Genomic DNA, 8,555 nt, shown 5'->3' on the forward strand with positions numbered 1-8,555 from the left:
TTTTCATTTTAATAAATTGTATCTATATTTCCAAAAGCTTCCCAATGGGTGGTTTTAAAGCTCACTTTTGTCTTTGTCCTGAGCAAACAAAAATTAGCTATTTTAGCTGCATTCTCAGCAAAAGCTTTTTCTCTTCTAACATCAACAGTTTTTTTTCTTTAATAAAAAACGTAGTAACTTCTGTGCATTTTCGATCAACGGACAATAATAAACATCAAACTAGATATAAGGGAGCACTAAAAAAGCCTTCCCAGCCCCAATATAAACAAAAGCTATTGCAGATGCTTTACAATTCCTCATTTTCACCTGTTTGCTCATCTTTAATTTAGTAAATAATAAAATATGTGAATTTGGCTTCCTCTATTGTGCCACCTTCTGGAAACTATTGCACATTCCATGTTCGGGTTAGACAGTAAACGGACCCCTGACTTTGCTGCAATAGATTTTCTTATTTTCACAAAGTTACCACTTTTCCACCATATATTTTTCATTCTTCTGCAACCTCTTTAGGCCATGCAGGTCTTCTCATATTTGAAATAAAAAGACACAAAAAGTGGCTGTAGTGTGGGGAGTGCCTGGAATACAAATATATTATTCAGGAATGCAAAAAATTCCCTTCTTTCCAACTATACAGCTGTATAGTGTTATTTTTCCCTGTTGCATTCCAGGAAACTATTGTGTATTCTAATCTTTAGTTTTACAAAGATCATTTTTTTTTTGAAAATGTAAATCTTTATTGAGCACAAAAGTGACAAAGTACCACAAGGGTGAAACATGCTTAGCAGTGAATGCATTAATAACTTATCAATCTTGATTTTGAATATAAGTGATCAAGTCTGTATTATAAAGACCAAGGGGCAAATTTAGTAAAAATCATGTTAGGTGGCGGTTTTAAACCACCATACATCACCAGCATTATAGTACGCCCAATCAGAAATAATAAGGTAGTATGTAGTACACTAAAGTGCCTTCACTTGTACATCACATAGAAGAGCAATTAAAAAAGCAATGCCCATGGATTTGATTTTCCATCAAGTAAATGAGAAACACCAGTATTTATCAAGGAATGTATTGCCTACATATGCTCAACCTTAAATATGGATATGTGTATACGCGATTAGCATGCGTTTTAAAAAGAAAACACTTTAGTTTTGCATTTCTTTGTGAATCAGGTACATGACATTTTGCTTTCTATTCTACTTAATGGACTAGAGAGATATAAATAGGGAGAAATAAATTTGCATACATTATTTCCAAGGGAAATAACTAGTATAAAACAGGAAAGGCCTCCCGAGGTGTAGAATACTTGCAGACCCGGGAAATAGAACACAGTTATGAGAAACTCAAGCTAGATATTTGATTCACTGTACTACAGTATACCATGAATTGTTAACATTTCTATATTTATTGTAGATCTATTCTTAATTAAAAAAAATTTTTAAACTCTTTTGCAAAGGAGATGTGAAAAGAAACCATAATTAAGAATGTTTCCATGACGACAAGAGAAGAATATTGTTTGTGTAGATACAGGTTAGTTTGACAAATGGTCACCAGCACACCGATCTTGCTGCCCACCTATAACCAAATCATTCATTAGCACTATATGGCAGAATTTGGTCTTAAGCATTCCAGACAGAATTCCTCCAAACCACATCACAGGACAGAATGAATTAACACTATCATTCTACTTTTATTGATAGCCTATAAACTCTGCAGAACTTGGAATGGCTAGGGGCAGAAATATCTGCTTTCTGAACCTGAAGCAAGGGCCATGAGCACCTATATACAGGAATAATAGAGTGAGGATTCATCACAGAATGAAGTCCCCTGTCAGTGCAGGCTCCTCCTAAGACCCTGGATCGATATCAGGGGCTCAATGAAATATCAATCAAGAATCGGTACCACTTCCACTGATCTCGGACCTGTTCTATAGGCTCTATCAGTCTTCACCAGAATGGACCTCCGAGGAGCCTACAACATGTTCTGTATGCGAGACGGAGACGAATGCAAGACAGCATTGAACAATAAGTATGGGCACTGACGGTCATGACTTTCTGTCTGTCTTCTGAGCCTATATGAATGCCCTCTTTAGGGACCTACTGGAGACATCAGGCCTCATCTACCTGGATGATATACTCATATTCTCCAGCCTGCACAAAGAACTTCACAACAATGTGAAGAAGGCACTGCAAAGGCTACAGGACAATCAAATATTAGCCAATTGCCAAAATGAAGAAGTGTTCCTAAAATCAGTCCAGTATGAGCTTCCTAGGACTCCGAGAGGTTTGAGGGGTTTAGCGACTACTATGGAGATTTTATCCAATTCTTCTCTGGACTAGTTAGCCCTATCACATCCTTGACCAATTAAGGGACTCCCAAGGACACATGTACTCCCCAGGCACATCAGGCTTTTGAGTCCTTAAAACATAACTCTGTACCTCAGCACTCATATACCATTATCCTGACTCCAGTTGGGCTTATACCCTTGAAGTGGATACATCAGAGAGTGCAGTGGGAGCCATGCTCTCCCAGACCAATGACAAGGACATCCTCCACACTGACTTTTTCTTTTCTAAAATCTTTTTCAAGTCTTTTCTGATAATTTCCCTTTAAATACCTGGCTTTGAAGCTCATCTACTGGGTCAGCATGCATAAACAGTCATGGGATGTGAGTGCATGCTGGCACTTGTAGTGTCACTTTATTATCCTAGTATTCACCAGCCAGGTGCTACTCCGCTTTGGATTTGTTAGCTCTTTTGCTTGTTCAGGATTGGATTTGTGCTCTTGCCTGGTGGAAAGAGAAAAAATTGATGCTTTACATCCAGTTGTACCATGTGGTTTGCAGTGTAGGAGTTTGTAAACCACAACATATAGGTCGGCATGTCACCTTTGTAAGATCTCCATTTTAAATAGTGCCATGTGCAATATACATATATAATAAACAAGTTGCATATCTCATGTGCATCGTAGAGAGCATAATAAAACAGCATAAACTCTATGCAAATACCCTTCGTACAATTTTTGCATTACTGGTCACAAACGCAAAACACAGAGCACGCCATCCATTAACAACTGCTTGACCTGGTGAATGTCTACCTAAATATAACTGTTAGAAAGTAACACGTTGGTGAAAAAAAATGATTGTAATACTGCATACATTAAAAAATGCATATACATTAAAATTAATAGTTAAGTTAATGCACAGCTAACTTTTAATAAGCTGTCTAGTTACACAATTATAGATATAGGTTAGCAGTCAGTGATTTCCTTGTGCCAGAATCTAAAGAAGAATACACAGGAGACTGTACAGCAAATTCAAAGGTTTATTCATCTATATATTTATAAGCAAAAGACCAATCCACACAGTGTTTTGGAGAAATTACATCACCTCTAGACTGTAAACTATCAGAAGCAGGGCCATCTCTACTATCTGTATAACTTTATTCTTCAACCTTGTATATACTTGTTCTGTTTTATGTAGGATTTGTTTTTTGTTGATTTGTTATTTGGACTCACCGGTGCTGCAGATGTTTATGGTGTCTTACAAATAAACAAAGACGGTGATGATGATGGTGATGATGGTTATGATGATGATGGTTATGATGATGATGGTTATGATGATGATGATGATGGTTATGATGATGATGATGGTTATGATGATGATGGTTATGATGATGATGGTTATGATGATGGTTATGATGGTGATGATGATGATGATGGTTATGATGATGATGGTTATGCTGATGATGATGGTTATGATGATGATGGTTATGATGATGATGATGGTTATGATGATGATGGTTATGATGATGATGGTTATGATGATGGTTATGATGATGATGATGGTTATGATGATGGTTATGATGATGATGGTTATAATGATGGTTATGATGATGATGATGATGGTTATGATGATGATGGTTATGATGATGATGATTATGATGATGATGATTATGATGATGATGGTTATGATGATGATGATGGTTATGATGATGATGATGATGGTTATGATGATGATGATGATGATGATGGTGGTTATGATGATGGTGGTTATGATGATGATGGTTATGATGATGATGGTGGTTATGATGATGATGGTTATGATGATGATGGTTATGATGATGGTGGTTATGATGATGATGGCCTCTTCATTAGATGAACACATCATTTTTAGTTTTTAAAAAAATAAGACCTACATCACTAGCCATAAAGTTGAACCATTTGTTTCTGATTCTTATGTTAATCCTGAATAAAGGTAAAATAAGATTACAGTAAACTACAACTGAGAAATAGAGCAAAAAGAAAGAGGAAGAAGAGTTTAAGCTACAACCAATTTTACTTCAAATTAAAGGAACACTCATTCATAATTCAAAAATCTTATATATTGTCCTCTCTACTAATATTCCAACAAAACACAAAATTTAATGTTCCGTAATCTCTCCCTATATGAGAAACACTGTACTAACGTACTAACCTTGTAATCCAAAAGTGCTCACTCGTCGTCCACTCAGCAGAACAACTGGAGAGAGGGAGAGACATCCCTTTAAATGATTCTTTTCTGCTATACAAAAGCTATGGAAACATTTAAACCAAGAGTCAAGACAATTTTCTGTTTCACATGTCAACTTTGTACAAATAAAGATTTCTCTGTATTTTTTTAATTATTAATTAGTATGCATTACTTCCTAACAAAAAGTTCTTATGGCTGGACACTGACAATAATGAAGAGAAACACGGGAGCTGTGCACTCAAGAGAATAATAATAGTAATTTCTCAAAGCAAATGACAGTTTTCTGAAACATAATTTGTGTCTGGATCTGAAATTAGCTTTAGCTGCAGTCATTGAGATACTTCAGCTAAAACATTGCTAACATCTATATAATCACTGCTGCCCCTGTGATACCTGTAATACCTGGAGTATTGATGATGATAAGTAACCGTCAGGCATACCCTGAGCAGTGCCTGAGGTGCTGAGACACTCTCCAGCATTTGGCAGCTGGGGAATCCATGTGTCCTATCATCTTCAGACTCTAGGGGTTATATTTACTAAACTGCGTGTTTGAAAAAGAGGAGATGTTGCCTATAGCAACCAATCAGATTATAATTATAATTTATTTGATACATTCTACAAAATGAAAGCTAGAATCTGATTGGTTGCTCTAGGCCTGTGGAGCAGCCATCTTTCTCTTTTGTCTGAATCAGAGAAGTGAAAGGACTTCTAGTGAGCAGGCTCTGCAGCAGCACAGGTTATATCAGAGGCCAAATAGTGATTTCTAATCCTCAGTCTCCATGTATGGAGACTGAGGTCATGTGAGGAGACTGAGGGCATATATAGGGACTAAGGACATGTATGGAGACTAAGCGCATGTGGGGAGACTGAGGGTATGTGAGGAGGTCTGATGGGCATAAGAAGGGCATGCAAAGAGGTCTGGGGGACATGTTGGCCATTTATGACTTTTTGTGACTCCACTTCAACTATTCTGTCTACAGCGATGCAGTAGCAGCGTGAGCTACAGTGAAGAGTCAAACTAACAGTAATTCATAGATCCCTCTTCTAACAGACACAGTAGCGAGGTAAGTTCTGTGCTAATTTGATATTTATTTTGCACATTTTGTCAATCTACAATATTTTCTATTAAACTTAGCAAGATATGATAAATGATGTTATATTTTTAATGTATGTGTGTACGGTATGTATGTGTGTGTTTATATGTATATATGTGTTTGCACACAAATTTAAAAAGGTAAAGTTGGCTGTTCGCAGAATATATCAATATTTTTTGGCTCTTAGTCTCTGACTAGTTGGCCACCCTTGCTCTATGGAGATCGTGCTTGTGAGTACATACACAAAGCAGGATTAGAAGACCGTTGGAATAGGATTGTTAAATAGGACGACCAATTAAATGAAACGACTATCAGTACTTTGGAACGGCTCTCATTCATTGTGTACACACTAATCTGAAATCTGGTCAGTCGTTTATCTGGTGATTGGCCCTGATAATTGGCTGAATGAAAAACCTGTACTGTGTATAGCCTTATATTGCTCTAAATTATAGATCTAGCCAAAATGACATCTCAGGCTATTCCAGATAGTTATCTTTGAAACCATTTTCTATTCTATACCTAATGGGGTAAATTAGCTCAAGACTAGGACTCCCATGTGTCTTGATTACAGTACAGTTCAGTATTTCTTGTAGTCTTTAATTCACATTGCTGATTTTCCAATAATACAATCTCCTGTTACTCTAAATTTAGTCAAAATGGGGGTGTTAACAGTGGTAAACCATACTGTCACTTCTCGTTCTGCCTTCATTGTAACTATCGAATTCCATTAACTTACAGTTCAATTCAATTTTTCATACCACCTCTTCTAAAATTTATACTTTGACCACTGCCTAAATTAATATGATAAGTGGGAATTTGCTCCTATAACTGTTTTATTTATCTCCCATAAGGAGAGGATTGTAGGGCTTGTGCAAATCCGTGTCAAGTGTTCAGAGTTTTCATTTTCAAATGAAGTCATGAAAAGCTGAGTTGTGCAATAAAGGTTACACTATTTTTAAGTTCAATATTTAACATTACTCAGTAAAGCATCACCTACAAAATTGTATACACTTCGTATTGAATATCCAATTTAAACATATACTAAATATAATGTTGGAATGAATTCACATGTTAGAGCTGTGTGTTTTAATGACTTTCTGTTTATATCTAAATGCACTCAGCAATTTATTACACTTCATCTTTTTATTTTATTAGTCATATTATGCATTTTATTTGACTCTTGTGTTTTCTTACGTAAAATGGTGATGATGATGATCATGATGATAATGATCATCATAGACTATAATAATATTTCTTCAAAAGATTTTGGAAGTTCTTATAACTTTTTAAATGTGAGATACAGTCACTGTTAATAATTCCTTTGAAAATAGTAAATCTGTTTGTAAATAAAAATACAGTATGCTAATTTACCTTAGAAATGCAATGTTCAATGTATTTTTCATATAATTAGTTGTAGAAAGCAAAGGAAAAACAAAGCTACAATGAGGAATTTGAATGCAAGTGGGAAATGGTTGAATTTGAAGACCAGCTGTTAGTGCATTAAACCATGAATCATCTTATGAAAATGCTATAAAATTGTTGACAGATAAGCTTGTAGAATGGGAATGTCAATTACAAAAACAAACAGAGCAAAATAAATAGTAACAAGAGCAGATGTTACAGGTTAAATATGTAACAAATTAAATTATTTAGCAAGTTTTCATAAGGTGTATTAGATAACTGTTGAGTCTTTGTATGTTTTTAAGATAATTAAATATGATTATATAGTTTTTTAGGTTGTTGTTTCTGTGTGAACTTAGGTTTTCGTTGGGTTACAAAACAATGCTTTCCTAACGCGTTTCTTGCCATTTTCCTATAAATGTTACAATTCTTTTGAAGTAAAACAAATCTCAGGATCCAGATTGGGTCCATCACTTAACCTTGGAACAAAGAGTTCAGATATGAACTACTGATGTGCTATTTTTGCATTGACTGTTGACTAATAGCTATGTATTAGTTTACAATTTTCTTTGTTTTAGGCTATGCTATACACCTATTAGGACATGACTATAATTTATATATCCTGTAAAATACATCCTAATAATACACAAGTGATGCTCATATACTGTATGTATCAACTCCTACAGTTAATTTCTGTATAACAAGTCTGATGTCATCACTTCAGTGTTCATTAGTATAATATTTATAAATGATAACATCCCTATCTATCACTCTATATATATATATATATATATATATCACTATCTATCCATCCATCTATCTATCTATCTATCTATCTATCTATCTATCTATCTATCTATCTAACCATGTGAGGGGATCAGGTACCATCTCCTGGGGTAGACGGCAACGAACAGCAGCAATAATTTACTTGAATGCAGGGTTTTCGTTTTCACTGGCCTCAACCAGTTTTATTAGCACAGTGAAAATAAACAAAACATAAATAAAGTCCTTGCCTGTCCGGCACTTACTTAAACATTTGTGGAGACCCTCTTGTGTGCAGGACTTTATGTCCCACACACAAATCATATACATTAACAAAGTTGTTTAGCACAGCAGTGTCTCTCAGGAGGCATCCAACCTCATTAGGTAGCTCTTTGACCCTGTCACTGCTCACATCGATTTCCTGAAGGTTGTTATTTGGTGATATTATCTTCAAGCCGTGCGATCCTTATCCGCCTGTGGTGTCACGATCGTGTAAGCCGCTACTGAAGTTTCTCATTTGGAGCCGGTTTTCAGAGCTACGGCTATACTGCGGGCTCCACGGAGTCTCACTACCTAATGAGGTGTATGCGCTTACAGACCTTATAACGAGACTGAACAATGGATCAGGTCTGTATTGCGCTGACTGCATATGCAGTAAGTGACACCTATTACTTTGAAGAGTGTTTATCATTCGGTATTGACGGCGTTCACCAAACCTCTGGGATTTATGTGTGAAATATACTGGAGTGGTGTTTGCTCTATCAACGGTGTTATCCATCTTATATATC

At 35.8% G+C, this 8,555-nt stretch overlaps 1 long non-coding RNA gene across 1 annotated transcript; it reads right to left on the bottom strand.

The window, feature by feature from the left end:
- Positions 1-323: 323 nt before the first annotated feature.
- LOC142140499 (uncharacterized) lies at positions 324-4,568 on the bottom strand. Its single transcript, XR_012688516.1, has 3 exons — positions 4,475-4,568; positions 2,618-2,788; positions 324-575 (listed from the first exon to the last, which is right to left on the bottom strand). It is a non-coding gene; the product is annotated as an uncharacterized LOC142140499 (long non-coding RNA).
- Positions 4,569-8,555: the final 3,987 nt, after the last annotated feature.

The sequence above is a fragment of the Mixophyes fleayi genome, chromosome 2, assembly GCF_038048845.1.
Source record: "Mixophyes fleayi isolate aMixFle1 chromosome 2, aMixFle1.hap1, whole genome shotgun sequence".
Lineage (NCBI taxonomy): Eukaryota > Metazoa > Chordata > Amphibia > Anura > Limnodynastidae > Mixophyes > Mixophyes fleayi.